Source organism: Lepus europaeus, chromosome 8 (genome assembly GCF_033115175.1).
Source record: "Lepus europaeus isolate LE1 chromosome 8, mLepTim1.pri, whole genome shotgun sequence".
Lineage (NCBI taxonomy): Eukaryota > Metazoa > Chordata > Mammalia > Lagomorpha > Leporidae > Lepus > Lepus europaeus.
The window spans coordinates 83,973,332-83,991,103 of record NC_084834.1 but is presented as its reverse complement, the minus strand read 5'-3'; the positions used below and the strand labels follow the sequence as shown (position 1 = coordinate 83,991,103).

The window sequence follows — 17,772 nt, the reverse complement described above, 5'->3', positions numbered from 1 at the left end:
AATAAATGGGTATTCTTGATCTCTCGATGGAATTCTATGTCTCTACAAGTTAAACAGGTGCTGCAGCAATTCTCAGAGAGTATATTGATTAATAGACCTCATTGTGTTGCCAAAATGACACTTCTGTATGCCTTCTGAATGGGTCCATTTATAAGAGCTTTGATGTTGATGTAGGAGCCTTTGACACTTACCACTGCATTTCTGTATCGTCTCACACGTGATGGTCAAATTTTCTTTTGTGTAACTAAACGCATAACCCTTTTACAGGAGCCAGAAGAAAAGCAAATGTATCTCTGTAGGTATCTGTTGCTAAATTTAGAAACTTGTTATATTTTTTTTTTGTTTCACCACTATGGTTCAACTGAAGAAAGCAGTGTTTCCATAGAAAATTTAAAAATAAAATACATCATCTACTCCATATGTGTACTAAAGGACATGACGGAAGCAGCACCCACTGCCCAAACCTCCAGTGCCCGTTTCTGTCCTCAGACCCAGCAATTCTCGGATCCAGGCATGTTGCCTCCGTGGGTGGGTGTGGCTAATGCAGCAGTAGATATAATATTGATGGTTTCTGCAGCACTGCAATTCATTTCTTTCCTATTGTTGTTGACAGGAGATGTCAAAAGTATAACCTTAGGACTTAGTGGGATATATTTAAAACTACCAGCAGTAGCCCTGGTCTATGGACGTTTTCCCCATTGGTTTGTCTCATCTTAAAACACACGCAGAAGAGAACAAATGTAATAATCCATATCCATTCAACTGTTTTGTCTTACTTAAGTGGGATATCTGTTTGGCTTGACCCTGCTGGACAGCACACAATTACTTTGTCATTTGTGATGGATTTGCAAAACATAAAATAAAATCACTGCCTAATACTAGATATTTTATCAGGAAATAAAAATTATATCTGGAAGCAGATTTCTGTTGAAAATTTAATATCACACAGAGCCATTATTGTGCAGATATTTATAGCAACGTTCTAAAACTGGAAGCAACCCAAATTCCATCATTTAGAGAATGCAAAAGAAAATTGTAGTACTACTTAGAATAACAGAATGATACCACTCAGCAAGGGAAAGAAGCAATTTATTTATATGAGCAACATGTAAGATTGTGGGTGAATTTCTAAAGAAGTAAACTAGGTAAAAGCTGCCCAGACTCGGGCCCCATATGCTGCAATTCCATTTACACAGGACATTCTACATAGCATAAAGACATGGGACAAATTAGTAGTTGCTGGGGACTACAAATGGTGGGGAGGAATTCAGTGCAAGGAGATGAGGAAATTTTTGACGCTGTGGGAAAATTTTTATATCTTGATCATCATCATGATTTAAATACTTTTCAAAACTCATCAAACTAGTGCCAGCGCTGTGGTGCAGCGGGTTAACACCCTGGCCTGAAGTACTGGCATCCCATATGGGCGCCGGTTCTAGTCCCGGCTGCTCCTCTTCCAATCCAGCTCTCTGCTATGGCATGAGACAGCAGCAGTAGAAGATGGCCCAAGTCCTTGGGCCCCTACACCCACATGGGAGACCTGGAGGAAGCTCCTGGCTCCTGGCTTCAGATCGGTGCAGCTCCAGCCATTGCAGCCAATTGGGAAGTGAACCAGCAGATGGAAGACCTCTTTCTCTCTCTCTCTGTTTGCCTCTCCTCTCTCTGTGTAACTCTCTTTCAAGTAAATAAAATAAATCTTAAAAAAAAAAACTCATCAAACTAGTGATTTAAAAGGGTGTGTTTTATTTTATATAAATTATAAGTAATAAACCATACTTATAAAAAGTTTAATACTTGCTTTATACTATCTCAGTTTCTAAGTTTAGATCATCAGAAATGTGTTTTTTAAATATCTGCCAAAGTATCTCCCCTTTTCAGGTGCTGTGTGGGTTCTCAGCAGCAGCATCTCTGCAAGGTTCTAGAAATATTTTTCTCCCCAAAGGAAGATTTATCTGTCTGTCTGTCTGTCTATCTATCTATCTATCTGAAGGTCAGGATGATAGAGAAACAGGGAGACACAGAAAAAGAGAGTTCTCCTATCCACTGACTCACTCCCCCAAGCCCACAACAGCTAGGGCTGGACCAAACCAAAACCAGAAGCCAGAACTCCATCCAGGCCTCCCAGGTGGGTGGCAGGGTCCCAAGTCCCTGGACCATCATCTGATGCCTTCCTAGGCACATTAGCAGAAAGCTGGATGGGAAGCAAGTAGCAAGGACTCTAAACAGCATCCTCCTCCAAAATGGGATACAGTCCTATCGAGTGGAGTCTTAACCTGCTATCCACAGTGCCCATCCCAAACACTCTCTCTTGTCTCTTTCTTCCTCCTTCTTCCTATAGAGCCTCAGAATTGAAGTATCTTAGGTTGGGGCCTAGGAATCTATGCTCCAGCAAGCTCTTTAGGTGAGGGCAAAGTTTTGAAAGCCCTGATGGTTTATAAGAACATAAAGTATGATATTTTTCCCAGCGATAAATGTATACTTCACTCATAAGAAAGTACTTCAAAAAGTCCATGGAAAACAGTAAAGTATATATATGTATTTTGGTGCAAAAATATTTGATAACCAAAAATGAATGTTGTGGTTCAGTGGATTTATCCACCATTTGGGACACACGCATAACATATCCAAGTGCCAGTTGGAATCCCAGCTACTTTACATTTTGATCCAGCTTCCTGGTAATACACCTGGGAAGGCAGTAGATGATAGCCCAAGTACCTGGATCCCTGCCACCCACATGGGACACCTGGATCACGTTCTAAACCCATGGCTCCTGCCTGACCTGACCCAGCTGTTTCAGACATTTGGGGAGTAAACCAACAGATGAAAGATGAAAGATTCTCTCTCTCTCTCACTCTCTCTCCCTCTCCCTCTCTCTCTCCCTTTCCCTCTCCCTCTTCCCCTCTCTCTCTCCTGTCACTCAGCTTTCAAATAAATAAATCTTTATTAAAAATTCCATCCCACAAATGATTTAAGCTATCCTTGGACTAAATTAAATCTGCTATTTTAATTCCCCCATTCTTATATACACAATAACTTTGTGGCTATTGCACTATACCATTATCCTCCCATATTATAGTTACCTCTTGGACAAAAGAAGTTGAAATGTTAAACCTGTGCTGTGTTACCAGTGCGTCAATAACACTTACATTAGTTCACAGTGAAATTCCAAATTCTCTGCTTAATGCTTAAGAAAGTTATCTTCTAACCTCAGATGGATGCGGCATCAAGACTTTACAAATATTAAAATACAAAAAAAATGAGATTTTAATTGATCTTAGGTTTGTGAACATGAATGTATCTTTTAAAATTCCATTATCTAGGATAAAATGAAACAATTACCAATTCTGTAGAAATGGATAAAGATGTACAGATAATATAAGATATGCATACTTTGTGTTGGGAAATAAAAGGCATCAGCCTAACGGATACCCTCACTCATTTGGAGCCCAGCTTCCACAGAACATTGACCCAGGCTTTACCTGAGCCTTGCAAAGGGACCTGTGCTCCTCCTCAGACTCAGAGAAAGCATCAGCAACCTTCTGGCTGGCATCAGTGCATGCTCCGGGTCTACTGGTGGGTTCTGGAGGCAAACAAACTCCACAAACAGTGAAAATGTGTTTGGAATGCGAATGTTTATCAGCTATGATTTACCTTCTAGAAATCAGCCCTTATTCTGCCTTCTTAGACCAACTGATAGCATTCACAGAAATGAACTTGTTCACTCACTAAATCCTTCATTTATTCAGGCAGCTCAGCAAATGACAAAGAGCATGAGCCTAGAGTTAGACAGAAATAGATTTAATCTCGGCTGTGCTATGTAATTTGGGACAATATCCTTATTCTCCTCAAGTATGTTTCCTTGCCTGTGATAGGCCTGGCAATAACCTTGCCAGCATGATCATTGTGAAAATTAACTGAGATAATGTTAACTGGCGGTGATGTTAATTATTTTGTTCTTTATTATTTAATAAGCGTATCTTAGGAGGTTCAACTGCATCAGGCACTGTATTACCTAGGAAAAAGGAGGACACACAATTAAAATAAGACATGATGTTCTCGGGGAGTGCCACTGTTCTCACAGAGGATGCTAAGACTCCTCCAGGGATTTTAAAATCTGGTGGGGTTATTATTGGCTGTTACCTGGACTAGCAGTGCTGCTATTTCATGCTTGGGGAATAGAAAGGTTCCAAAATGTATGGGAGAGCCTGAATAATGACCACAAAAAAAATCAGCTAGTCTAAAATTTCAGTAGCACCTTGATTGAGAAACAGTGTAGTAGAAGCTCACAGATAAATCAACTATTATAAGATAAGGAAAACAAAATAAATGCTATAATAGATGCAGTCAGAACATGATCAGTGTCATTACCATCATCATAATAAAGTGATTCTCTTTTGCAAGATAATTTACATCATTTCATTTAATCCTTTGCAACAAACCATCAGGGAGGCTATCATGTATCAGTGCTTGCAAATTTTATTATGTATAAGGATCAAATGAAGATCTTATTAAAGGGATGTTTCTGATTCAGGTAGTTCATTGAAAATAACTCATCAGCCAACCCCACTGAGCAGCATGGCACATCAAGTTGTGGAGAATCAGTTGATGCTCTGCCCAAACTCCCATGAGGCACCTGTTTCCATTTTTGTGTTCAAGATTTATGGCCAGCATTTGTACGTATGACCCTCTTGGGGAGACACGAAGGCTACTGGAACCACTCTACTGAAACACATATAGAGCTGGAAGGGTCTGGAAGTTTCAGTCTCTCCGAAGTGAACTTGAGTTAATGAATGAGTGGTCTGAGAGTGTGGAAGCCTCATTTCTTTGTCAAGCCAGGACAGAGTATGAGGCATAGCTCCTAGCGGGAGGTGCCCTGCAGGATTGAGCTGTGGCCTCCTTCTTCTGGATGCTGTCTAAAATCACACCCTTACATGCACTCGGGTCAAAGATCCCATCCTTTTCCTTGGACTTATGCAGTTGCCTTTTAACTACCCGAATCTGTTTTCTACATTTATCTAAGTGATCTTTTTAAAAGTAAATGATGTTATGTCATGGTCTGGCCACATTGGTTTTTCTTTTTCTTTTCCCTTCATGCGTATGTCACCTAAGAGACATTGCACGTGGCAGTGCTCTCTGACCATACTGTTCTCTCAAATTTTTGCCTCATTCATCTCAGCTCAAATGTTACTTCTTCAAAGAAACCCACCCTGACTACCCAATCTAAAACAGAATCTCATACCCCCTAGAACTCTCCATCACATAGTACTATATTTATTTTCTTCATATTTGTTATTATATGACATCAACTTATTGGCCTATTTATTTGTCCAACTTGCTTATTCGTTATTGTTATTTGTTGACATACTTTCCCTAGGATATAAGTTCTTGAGATCAGGGATCTTGTTTGAATTATATCATCAATGTCTGTATTACCTTGTCCATAATAAATGCTCTCGTAATATTTGTTAATTAAATAAATAAAATAAGAGAGCTTTCTTGTATAAGAGATAAGGAAAATGAGACTCCAAACATCAAGTAACTCATTCAAGGTCAAACAAGGTCACGTAACAGTAAGTGGTGGATAGGACTCAGCTGGGCCTTCATTGCATGCTGCATTCACTGTGCTTCTCTGCACTGCTGATGTATTGCCGCTCTAGTGGGCTTCAGGCTCCCACAGCGCCCTCCCCCAGACACAACAGTGTGCTAAGCTGCAGTGGAATTTCTCAGGTTGTTGAGATTGGGGAAGGAGAAAAATAACAAAGAACCATTGGAGGAAAGTAGAAGAAAAAGAAGTGTTTCAAAGAAGTTGCTAAAGAAGCAAGAAAATAATTACAGTCATACATCACTTAAAAACAGGAATGTATTCTATGAAGTGCTTTATTAGGTGACTTTACAGTTGTGCCAACATCACAGAGTGCACTCACATAGCCCCAACAGCTATGATGTCACCAGGCAGTATAGTCACATGAAACAACTTATGTAAACACTCTGTCATTGATCTAAACATCATTATGTCATGGGTGATTGTACTTTGAATAATATTATGCATTTATTTTAATAAACATCTTTTAGGTGATACAAAACACCATACTATGAACAGTAAGGTAAACACTTGAAAAACGTAAATGCAGTAACAGAAAATTAGATGTTGAAAATCATTTAAATGCAAATAAGAAGATATTTCAAAAAAAGTATGAAAAAGAAAAGAAATAGATTAAAGAAATCACACACAAGGCTATTAAAGCATATTGGTTGACTAAATCAATTAGAACATAATGAAAATTAAAGATTAAAATTCATATGTTACATGAAATGTATAATTGCAGACCCGTGGTGCACTTTGACAGTCAGGGGGTTACTCATTTTAGAGTCTGCAGATGGCTGAACAACAAGTAAACAGCCCCTGAATTCAACCTCAGTGTCTCTTGATGGAGATACGGAAGTGGGAATACTGAATGGAAACTACTTCCCTCCCTTTCTGCCTTTCTTTCATTCATCTGTTCATTCACGTCCCCATTCATCCTTTTTTCCCTTCTTTCAACAAACTGTTATAAAACACGCAAACGAAGGGGAGAGGTGAGAAAGGGGGAGGAGGAGGGGGAGGGAGAAAGAGAGAAATGATCTTGACCAGATACTGAGATAGGCTTCTTTGAAGATGCTTACCCGGAGCTCTGCAAGAAGACTAGGAATTAGTAGTGCTATCTAATACTAATGCTACACAGGAACTAGAAATCATGTAGGGAAGCAATGTTTGGGGCAGACGCTGGGGTAAAGACCCTGAAAAGGGAAGGGACATGAAGTAACATGAGTTTCACCTCGAAATCTCAACTCTAGTAATCAATTCAAAAAGGCGTCCTTATAGACTGTTGACGGGAATGTAAACTAGTACAGCCATTGTGGAAGACAATATGGAAATTCCTCAGAAATCTGAAAATAGATCTACCATTTGAGCCAGACATCCCACTCCTGGGAATTTACCCAAACGAAATGAAATGAGCATGTGAAAGAGTTATCTGTACCACCATGTTTATTGCAGCTCATTTCACAATAACTAAGATATGAAATCAATCCAGATGTCCATCAACAGCTGACTGGATAAAGAAAATGTGGCATATATTCACTATGGAGTAGGACTCAGTCATAAAAAAGAATGAAATCCTGTCTTTTGAAACAAAATGGAGGCAACTAGAAATCATAAATTAGTGAAATAAGCCAGTCCTCAAAAGACAAATACCATACTTTTTCCTGATCTGTGGTATCTAATAGAGTATAAAAAATGTAATATGTATGAACAAAAGTGACATTTGAAATTTGATTATTGTTTACAGCCCTTGTCTCTACTATGGAGGAACAGTGTTTTATTCTTCATACTATTTGTTGAATTCTTTACTTAGTGGAGGATTAAGATTATGAATATAAAATAAACTCAAAGTATGTGATTGTGAAAATTAAAGAATAAGAAAGGAAGGAGTATGTGTGGGAGCAAGGGTAAAGTAAGAAGTATCACTAAGCTCCTCAATCTGCATATATGAAATACATGAAATTTGTTTATCTTATATAAATTGAAAACATAAAATATGAATAATGTGATTTACATATAAACAAATAAGTAATCAGCTTAAAAATAAGTTTTCTTAAGGTCATTTTCTCCTAAAGGTTGGAGAAATCATACATAATTTACATAATGTATATGATTAAGCACATTGTTGCTAAAATGTCATTCTATATTATACCTAGTATCCCTTTAGATATGATTGTAATTTGTTTTTTCTCATTTCTTTTTCAAAGATCTTTTATTTATTTATTTGACAGGTAGAGTTACAGAGAGTGAGAGAGAAAGAGAAAGGTCTTCCTTCCATTGGTTCACCCTCCAAATGGCCACTACAGCCGGCACCACACCGATCCGAAGCCAGGAACAAGGTGCTTCCTCCTGGTCTCCCATGTGGGTGCAAGGGCCCGAGCACCTGGGCCATCCTCCACTGCCTTCCCGGTCCACAGCAGAGAGCTGGACTAGAGGAGGAGCAACCAGGACTAGAACCCGGTGCCCATATGGGATGCTGGTGCCGCAGGCGGAGGATTAGCCAAGTGAGCCACGGCACCGGGCTCTGTTTTTTCTCATTTAAATCTAGGCCTTATTTGAGTAGTTCAGTTTTAAACTGAATTTGGCTATATACTTTAGAAATAATACAGAATTGTGCCCTTTTAAACATTTTTGTTTATTTGAAAGAGAGACAGAAATAGACATCAGACAGATCTCCCACCCACTTGTTCATTGTTCAAATGCCCTCCACAACCAGGAGGCCAGAACTCCATCTGGGTCTCCCACATGGATGACAGACCCAGTGACCAGAGACTTCACTCCCAGGGGGACATCAGCAGAAAGTGGGAACAGGAGGTGGAGCTGGCACTTGAATCCAGGCACTGCATTGTGCAAGGCAGGTATCCCAGCTGATGTTCAAAAAGCTGTGGCCACACACCAGCCCCAGCTCATGCCATTCTGAGCTCCAACCTGAAATTTTAAAGTGTTTAATGGAAAAATTTATGAAGGTTTCAGATCATTCAAACTGGCAAAGTTTGGCATGTCATATCATCCGTAATAAAATTTTGTTTATCATAAACTTATTAAGGAAGAAAGCTTTATGTCAAGTTGAAAAAAAGCTTGTTTTTCAGCTAGCACTTATTTTATAGGAAAAACCATCATAGTGATGCATAGGCTAATATAGAAAGGTGTGAAATGAAGAGCAAAAGAAAATTTCACAAGAGACTTACAGATAAATGATTCAGTATATGACAGAAAAGGTTAGATAAATTGGTGTTAATAAGGAGGAAGCAATCACGTTTTGGAAACCTAGGATATAACCTAGATCACAGATGAAAAGATGAACGATACTAGACAGATCAGGCTGAATGGTAGAAAACATTTTGTGATATTCAGATATGGAAAGGTTTTGTGATGCTAATTTTAAGTAAAGGAGAAACTGATGGCTGCTGAAAGCCTTGCCTCTCTGATAAAGTCATGAACTGGCCTTGAAATGAGATGTTTTCACTTCATTCAGAACTTATTCATGGGTCCATTTTTAGAGGATGATATAAAGACATTTTCGCTAGAACTATTTGATATGTAGGTTTCATGTTAAAAAAATGCAAGACATGGTGAAGTTCACACTTTCAAAGACATGCAATCATTTAGAAGGCAATATGTGAAGCATTTCATCCAGCCTATTGAAGTGACTTGAGATAGATAAAGTTAGCTTTGATATGTGAGCGTTGCCTCTACTATTTTCCATGATATGCTCTGAATTCCACCTTGGGCATTTCAAGTAGAAATTCATTTTCAATCATTTTCTTCTCTTTGGGGGCACATATATTATTCAATATAATGTTAGAGACCTCATTATATTATCATTTTGTCCTCTCTCCTTCACTTTTTAAATGTTATATCCTTCTATTTAAATATGGAGTTTTCAAATAGTAATGGGCTGGCCAGTCTTCTGATTGACATGTATAACTCCTTATTTTTGCTAGATCCATAAAATGAGACAGTTCTAACCAAGTATGTCTGGTCAATGCATAGATAGACTTATTTCAATGGAGAATGCTTGAAATTGAATTTCATTTTATCATCACCTGATTTTCCAAAGGCTACATCTCAGGTATATTAGCCCACTTCCAGAAAGTGGCATTCACTCTTTAGATATAATCACTTTTCAGATCACAATATGGAGAGAGGTTCTGTACTGTGTCTTGAGACACATGAGCTCACAGCATATGCTTTTTCTAAATTGGGGCTTTTCATTGACTTTCTTAGGACTGCTACATTGTACAAATTCTAACAATATGTCCATACATATAAAATGCATGAAATTTGTATACCTTAAGTAAAGTTAAGAAAACACCTGTAAAACACATCATATTATATTATTCCTCCCTAGATTGTAAGTTCCACCAGGGCCTTGATCTTTGCCACTTTTCTTTACTAACGTGTATCATGTACCTAGGATGGAGCTTAAAACCTCCTGAGATATACTCACAGTGTGTGTGTGTACGGAGAGAGAATAAATAAATCATTTAACTAGCAGACTTGCTAATCCAAGGCATAAATATGTTCAGTTAACTTTCTGTTTTTTTCTTTTTTCTCCTACCTGTTTGACTTTTCACATTATTTTTCATCACCAGTACCCTGTTGTGCAATTCTTTAAAAGTACTTTGAGTAAGACTGAAACATTGATGTAACTTTTCTTATTTTCCTTCTATTTGAAACAAGAGGAAGAAGCTGGTAGCACTTGAGAGCCCATGATGTGCCTGGCATAGTGTTAGACATGCTAAGATACATGATCTGATTACACAAGGCAGACTGAGAATTGGTGTAATACAACCTGACTGTGTCCACCCTTTATCTTCATAAGGATGCTATCAGCTCCTTGGACAGCTGCAAACAAGATTGCTCCAGGATAACTTCGAATCTATGAAAGGATCCAGACTAACTGGAAAGATGAAAGGGACCAGCCAGACCCTGATTAGTAATGCACAGAGTATCTGTTACTATTGCTGCTGCTATACTCCTTTTCTCATATGAAGCATAGCCAGGTTCACTTCTGTAGCATTTCTCAGGGCCTGGGGGCCTAACCTTCTAGTATGCTGAGTGGAATTCATAGACCTGCTTCTGAACAAAAGTATGCTCCTTTCAGAGTTTAGCCAGATTTACATAGCCCAGGACCAGGATTAGACTCCCACCTGTAGAGAAAACGTTGTGGAAATAATGCAAGGTTTGCAGCCAAACATGTAAGGAATTCAATCCTGACTCTATAACCTGGTAGCCAAACTTAGATTACTAAGCCTTAGTATCTATACATAAACAAAACTATTTCAATACTATTGCAAGAATTAGACAAATCACAGGCAGTCCTTTTGAATGGAGTTCATACTATGTAAGGGTATGAAAATGGCCAGCAGTGGGTACTGATAGGAAATAGTAGTATTGCACTTTAAATTTATATTTCTCACTCTAGCATACACATGGAATGAAGGGTTTTCGATAGTGACCTAAATTCACAGTCCTTAGTCAATACCAACTTTCCTTTGAATCAAATTGTACTTCCTCTGGCAAGACCCATCTCCCACTGACTTCTTCCAATATCATTTATCCTTCCTGTAGTAGAAATTGCTCACAAACATTCACCAGAAAGCCTGTGTTATGTATGAGTTTTACTCTTTATTCACCCTATGACCTTGGGCAAGTCAGTTCAAGTTTCTGAGCTTCAGTTTTCTTCTTACCACAATGATTTTGGAGTTAGATTAAGGATTAAATAAGGGGCCGGTGTTGTGGCATAGCAGGTAAGGCTATCACCTGTAGTATGGGCATCCAAAGCTTGTTCGCATCCTGGCTGCTCCACTTCTGATCCAGCTCTCGGCTATGGCCTGGGAAAACAGTAAAAATGGCCCAAGTTCTTGGGTCCCTGCACCTGCATGGGAGACCCAGAGGAAGCTCCTGGCTCCAGATAGGCCCAGCTTCAGCCATTGTGGCCATTTGGGGAGTAAACCAGAGGATGGAAGACCTCTCTCTCTCTCTCTCTCTCTCTGCTTCTGCTTCTCTGTAATTCTGCCTTTGAAATTAATAAGTAAATAAATCTTTTTTTTAAAGTCAAAAAAGTATTAAATAAGAGCTTGCTTTTGCTTTCTTTTGCTCCCTTTCTCCCTCTACCTCCTTCCCTTCCCCTCTCTCCCTCTATGTTAATACGAATAAACAAACATTAAAAATGAAAAAAAAGATTAACTAAGAAAACAAATGGAAGATGTTACAAATTTTTAAATGCCTTACCTGTTGTCTCAGTTATTGATGGTTTTGTAGCAAAGCATAGGAAGTTAGTGAATTGCGACAACACTGATTTATTATTTCACAGAACTCCAAAGTCTGGACTGGAATCAACGAAATGGTTCTTCTACTTGCAATGGCTCCTTCCCTCACCTGTGTGGTGCCATAGCTGACCTGGCCGCAGTAGCTGGGGCCTAGCTGGGCATCTACCACTTGTGATCGCTGGCCCTGTTTTCAGACCTTTTGACATAGTAGCACAGGGATCCAAGAGAGCATTTTCCAAGAGGACAGGTCTCAAACCTCTGATTGCATCACACTTGTGACGTTCCATTTGCTAATACTTTAGAGGGAAGGGCTAATCCACAGTCTGTGTGTGAGGTGACTACACCAGGACATGAACACTGGGAGGTGCAGCTTTGGGGGTCGCCAGTGTAGCCGTCTTCCCCACCAATATAAGCAGTCACTGCCCCTTTCCATTCCTGATAGTTTTTTTAAAAGATTGATTTACTTATTTGAAAGGCAGAGTTACAGAGGGAGAAAGAGACATCTTCTATCTGCCAGTTCACTCCCCAAATGGCTGCAACAGTTGGAGTTGTACTAATTCAAAGCCAGGAGCCAGGAGCTTCTTCTGGATCTCCCATGTGGGTACAGGGGCCCGAGCACTTGGTTCATCTTTCCACTGCTTTCCCAGGCCATAGCAGAGAGCTGGATCAGAAGTGGAGCAGCTGGGACTCAAATTGGTGACGATACAGAATGCCGGCACTGCAGGCAGCAGTATACCCACTGTGCCACAGCCTCATCTTCTGTTACCTTCTATTCCACACATTTTGGCATTTGCTTTGCGTGCATTGCCTTCTGGGTTCATGTGTGTGTATCTTCTTGTTCAAGGAGATTCTTGGTTTTTGGAGGCAGTGATTATGTTCTGGTGGTATCTTCTCACAAGGCTAGTTCTTATAGTATGTTGGAATATAGGTTTTAGGGGCTTTGCAGACTGAGCTAACATCTTTCCCAAGTCTGCTATTCACCAGTTCAATGATCCTAGCCAAGCAACTTGACCTCTCTCAGCCTCAATTCCCTCACTTGAAAGAGGGCTCTAGGGTCCAGCGCTGTAGCATATTAGGTTAATCTACTGCCTGCAGCACTAGCATCCCATGTGTGCGCCAGTTCTAGTCCCGGCTGCTCCTCTTCCTATCCAGCTCTTTGCTATGGCCTGGGAAAGCAGTAGAGGATGGCTCAAGTCCTTGGGCCCATGCACCCATGTAGGAGACTGGAGCAAGCTCTTGTCTTGGATCAGTGCAGCTCCAGCCGTTGTGGCCATTTAGGGAGTGAACCAGTGGATGGAAGACCTTTCTCTCTTCTGTCTCTCCCTCTCACTGTCTGTAACTCTACCTTTCAAAAAAAAAAAGTGGGTTCTAGCAACACATCATTGTTACAAAACAGAAGTTAGTTAAATCAGAGGAAAAGATGAGGGCCTAATCCAAAATAAATATTTAATGTCAGCATGGTAATTTTTTATAAATGGAAAGATAGCTCGGTACACTTTGTTTAATTTCTGTCTGATTTCTCATCCTTGGCCCCATCCCAATGACTCATGAAGGGATAATTTGTGGAAAAATTGATATACTGATATTTTTCAGTCTCAAAAATGTTGAGGAGCATTTATAGATAAAATATAATCAATTCTATTTTCTAACACTGCATTCTGGCAAGCTAGTTAAAGCCTTGATATTTTTGCAAATCGGGTTTCCATCCTTAAAGCAAGAGACTATTTTGATGATATCTCTAACCTTTTTGAGTTTTGGCAGCCTTCCCCGGTAGTTTGAGTTAAATACATATTAAAATAGTTATGTTAAGATACTCAGGAACATCAACATGTTTGCAGAAAAATGGAATTAAAAGATAAGTTTATTTTGGTGCAAAAATTGGAGTCTATGCATAGTTTTTCATAATATGCATTTTCAATAAGCTTTCTGAAGTACCTCATATTATACTTGAGAAGCTAAATACATTTATTGAAACTTCTTTGTAGATTTCACTTGCCTGTTAAGTCCCATGATACAAAGTGGACAAGAATAGGTTGAGACTGTTTACCTGTGAGATTTTTAATGTGTACATAGGAGTCTAAAGGAACTCTGAATTACATTCGAGTGATCCCTGCCACTGTCCTACCCTGTAGAATTTAGCAGAATTCCTTTCATGCTAGGGGCATAGGTGGCAGCATCAATAGCAATCAATTTTCTACTCACATTCCCTCTCTTCCACCCAATGAATTTTAGTGCCTTGTGGGCAGCAACAGCTGTACCCTGGAATTCACTCCCCTACTCTGCTCTTCAAACCCAAAAGCAAAAATCTACTGAAAAAAAGAAAATACATTTCTTTGGGAAAATATTGGAGGATTAGACCACAAAAAATGTGACTTTACTACAGGTCAAGATAATCATGAAGTTGAAACATTAGATAGTTTTTATAAAATCTATATTAACACTTTTTTGTTTTTTTAAAAATCACTCCTTATGTATTTGAAAACCTTAAAAGTGTTACTTTGCTTGTTTAAGACATGTTTGCCCAAAGAGAAAGAACTTTGGGACATATGAATATTTGTCTGTAAGTGTCCAGACTGTCCATTCAGATGATTCATGGCCTTGTTTGGGATGGGTGATCGGATGGGAAAGGATCTAGAAACAAAGAGGGACAGTTGACAGTTTTCCTGGAGATGGAAGCATGAAAGATAAGAAAAATGATGAAACAGAAAGATTGTTTCTATTTTCTTATTGATGTAGGAAATATAGTTTAGGAGTATATTCGGATTGCCTAGGTCCATGTTTCTATAATAGCAGGAAATAAAATTGTACTAGTCAGAAAATTGTCTTTACCTCCCAAAATGTATTTCTTTACCTATTATTGCACTCTGTATGGACAGAGCCTGTGCTGTTTCTTCCTTTATCAAGTATTTATTGAGTGTGGACACTCAATGGGTATACAAAGTCAATAAATATATTACAGCCTAGTGTAGCAGACAGAAATACAAATGAACAAGTGCAAAAATAGTTGCAGATTTCCTTATGAATATCTGGCTTTGTAAGGAGAGGGAGTGTAAGAGAGCTGTCATAAAAAATATTTCTAAAAGAGAAACCACTATGCAATTCAAGGGTAGTCATTCTAACCCCATGGTGACTTAGGGGTGGTTTTTGTTCAAAAATGTAAAAAATAAAAGAGAAAAAAATCTAAGTTGACCAGTGATAAAACAACATGGTAATTTCCTGAAAATTGCAGTCAAGATTTAGAATATTAAGGAAGAACATTCAAATTGCATTGGTATGCATTTATCCAACTCTATTTGAAATTCTATCAGTAAATGTTTGCTAACTTTGTGGAGGAAAAAATACATAAAGCCTAATGTGATGCATATTTATTCATTCAACAAATACTCCTGTGGCTTCTACTGTGTGCCAAACCACAGCAGTTATTGAAAATAAAATTTTAAGAAGGAAAACCCAGCCCCTGCCCTCCTGGAACTTGAGAAGAAACCAAATGTTTGCCTCCAGTCGCCTGCAGTCCCCATTACTAAATGAAATAGCATGGCCTGTAAAGGCTCTGTGCTTTATACCGCGTGCGAGCAGCTTTGTCAGCCTGCTGGAGAAGGTCTAATAATGTTAGGAAGCAAATTTGCATTTAATATCTGCTTAACTCAGGTCATATTGTTTTCTGTTTTGACTTTAAGAAGAAAATGTGAGTGTAATAACAATAAAATGGGCACAATTATTTCGAAGGGAGTGTTTATGCCAAGAAAATTACAGAGGCAGATTAAGATTTGCAAGGAGATGGCATTTTTTCTAGTAATTGCCCTCTGGGTGCCGGTACAGCAGGTTTGATTCAGGCTGGCCGCTATGTGCACTTTGCTTTGCTTTCAAATAGGCGGTCTGCCACTATGGCAATGCTGGTTTATCTGCTGTTCTGTGGCTCTGTAGGCACTGCCATAGCAACAGTCGGGGTGCCTTCCCACTCTGCCATCAGCATTCAAGGGGAGGCTCCTCATGCCTGCACAGGACTGCTCTTACATCTGGGTAGCAAGCAGCTCCCAGTTCATCAAATGGACACTTTTTTAAAAAATGGTTTCCTGGGGAGGAAAAATAGACATTTGGAGAGACGGTTATATTTTTTAGCCCACTGAGCAAGTTCAAATGCTTTATCATAGAAGCAACTCTAGGTTTGGTGGGCCCTACAGCTTATACAGTTTGAAGGGAACGTATCACTCAAAAAAACAAACAAAAAAAGATCAAAAAATAAATTCAGGATTAGTTTTTTTAAATGAATACTGAAATCAGAGGAGAAAATAAATCGCATCACAATACAAATGAGATCACATCACACACTAGAGGGAACACAAAATTCAGAAAGATAAAGCCTTGTATTGTTTCAATTACTTGTGATATATAATTCATAATAGTTTTTCCCTATAATCTCTCTTGTTTGCAAACTCCTTGATGACTTTTTTACAAAAGACTACCTAAGATTATTTCTAGAAAGAACCAAAAACATAACTAAATATTTCCCCTGGCACAGCGCTCAAAAATCATGGGTTTTTTGTTTTGTTTTTTGTTTTTTTTTTTTAATCACTGTCAGTCTGAAATAGTTCTTTCAGCTTCCCAGCTCATTGTTAGTTGTGACATGAAAATTTTTAAAATTCTTGCAAAATCTGGGCAATCTTACCGAGTCTATTTCCTGTGTACACTGTCAGACTTGAAAGAAAATCCCACTGACTGGCTTCTGACTGCAAACATTCAAAGCCCTGTTTCCCCGCCCCTCCTCAGGGCCTGGCGCACTGAACACATTCCTATCACAGCTCAGCATCCAGCCTTGCACTTTGTTTTCTGTCTGGAGGTTTGAAACATCAGCCCACTCGGGCGTCAAGGTATTCCAGGCCTCCACTGTAACTCAACCGTGTGTGGAAATGACTGAAAATCACCCAGAGTTTTCCTGCTAGACTTGTTTGGATATACCCCTGGCAGCTTGTGCCGATGCAGAAAACACCTATGGGCATGCCATTGCCACCAGAAGAGCGTTGCAGACGGGCAAATCCGTGTTGCAAGGCACAATCGTCTCAAATGACGACAAATTTCAATACTTTAACTTCACCAAACAAGTGAGGGACAGGACCCTGGTGCTTAAATTGTGTTAGGTTCTCAGGGAATCAGCCTCTGTACACACCAATCTCCTCTAGGCTACACGTGATCTGAAAGAGCCCTAGGGTTTGCTTAATATTCTTCTCTGGCACCCCACTTCCAATTCTTCATTTCCTTTAGCCTTGCTACTTCTTTTCAAGCCAAAAACTGAATGATCAAGAGGGAAGTAAGATTAAGTATCCAAAAAGATGTGTGCACGTTATTTGGATCCTCACCAATGCTCTATGTGCTCTCCAAAAATTATTTTGGAAGATAAGCTCATCTTACTTCTCCAATACTTCATCTATATTTTGTCTTTTTTTATATTTTTGTAGGGAGCACATAACTGAATTGAGAGGTGCCATGAATACTAGACAGAATGAGTATCACTGACTTCGATAGATGTCGATCAAAGCACTCCTCCTCTAGCATGTGGTGGTGAGGTTTCTTGGAGAGATGCTGCCAACATGTACTCAGCACGATCTCTAGAATGTTCAGTGAGACATCTTACAGCCTTATTACCACATCCACTGAACATGCACAAAGTAGAAAGCCCTCACTAAACTGTGGCAAATTGACTCAGATTATTTTATACTTTTTCCTACTTTTCCACCCATAAAATTTGAGGGCAGAGAATGAGACACTGGTGGCACAATGATTGTTTCCTGCTGAACATTTTGGGAAAGAACCTTTATATTTTTAGGCTTGTATTTTGGCCACAGAAATCTGTAAGTGATTGTAGCATGGAGTAAAACTTACAAGAAAGATATGAAACAGTGTATTGTTTTATTTTGCTGT

General features: G+C 39.1%; 1 protein-coding gene across 2 annotated transcripts in view; it reads left to right on the top strand.

Moving 5' to 3' along the window:
* GRID2 (glutamate ionotropic receptor delta type subunit 2) overlaps positions 1 to 17,772 on the top strand; it is a 1,547,682-nt gene that overhangs the window by 1,342,896 nt on the left and 187,014 nt on the right. The window lies entirely within an intron of this gene.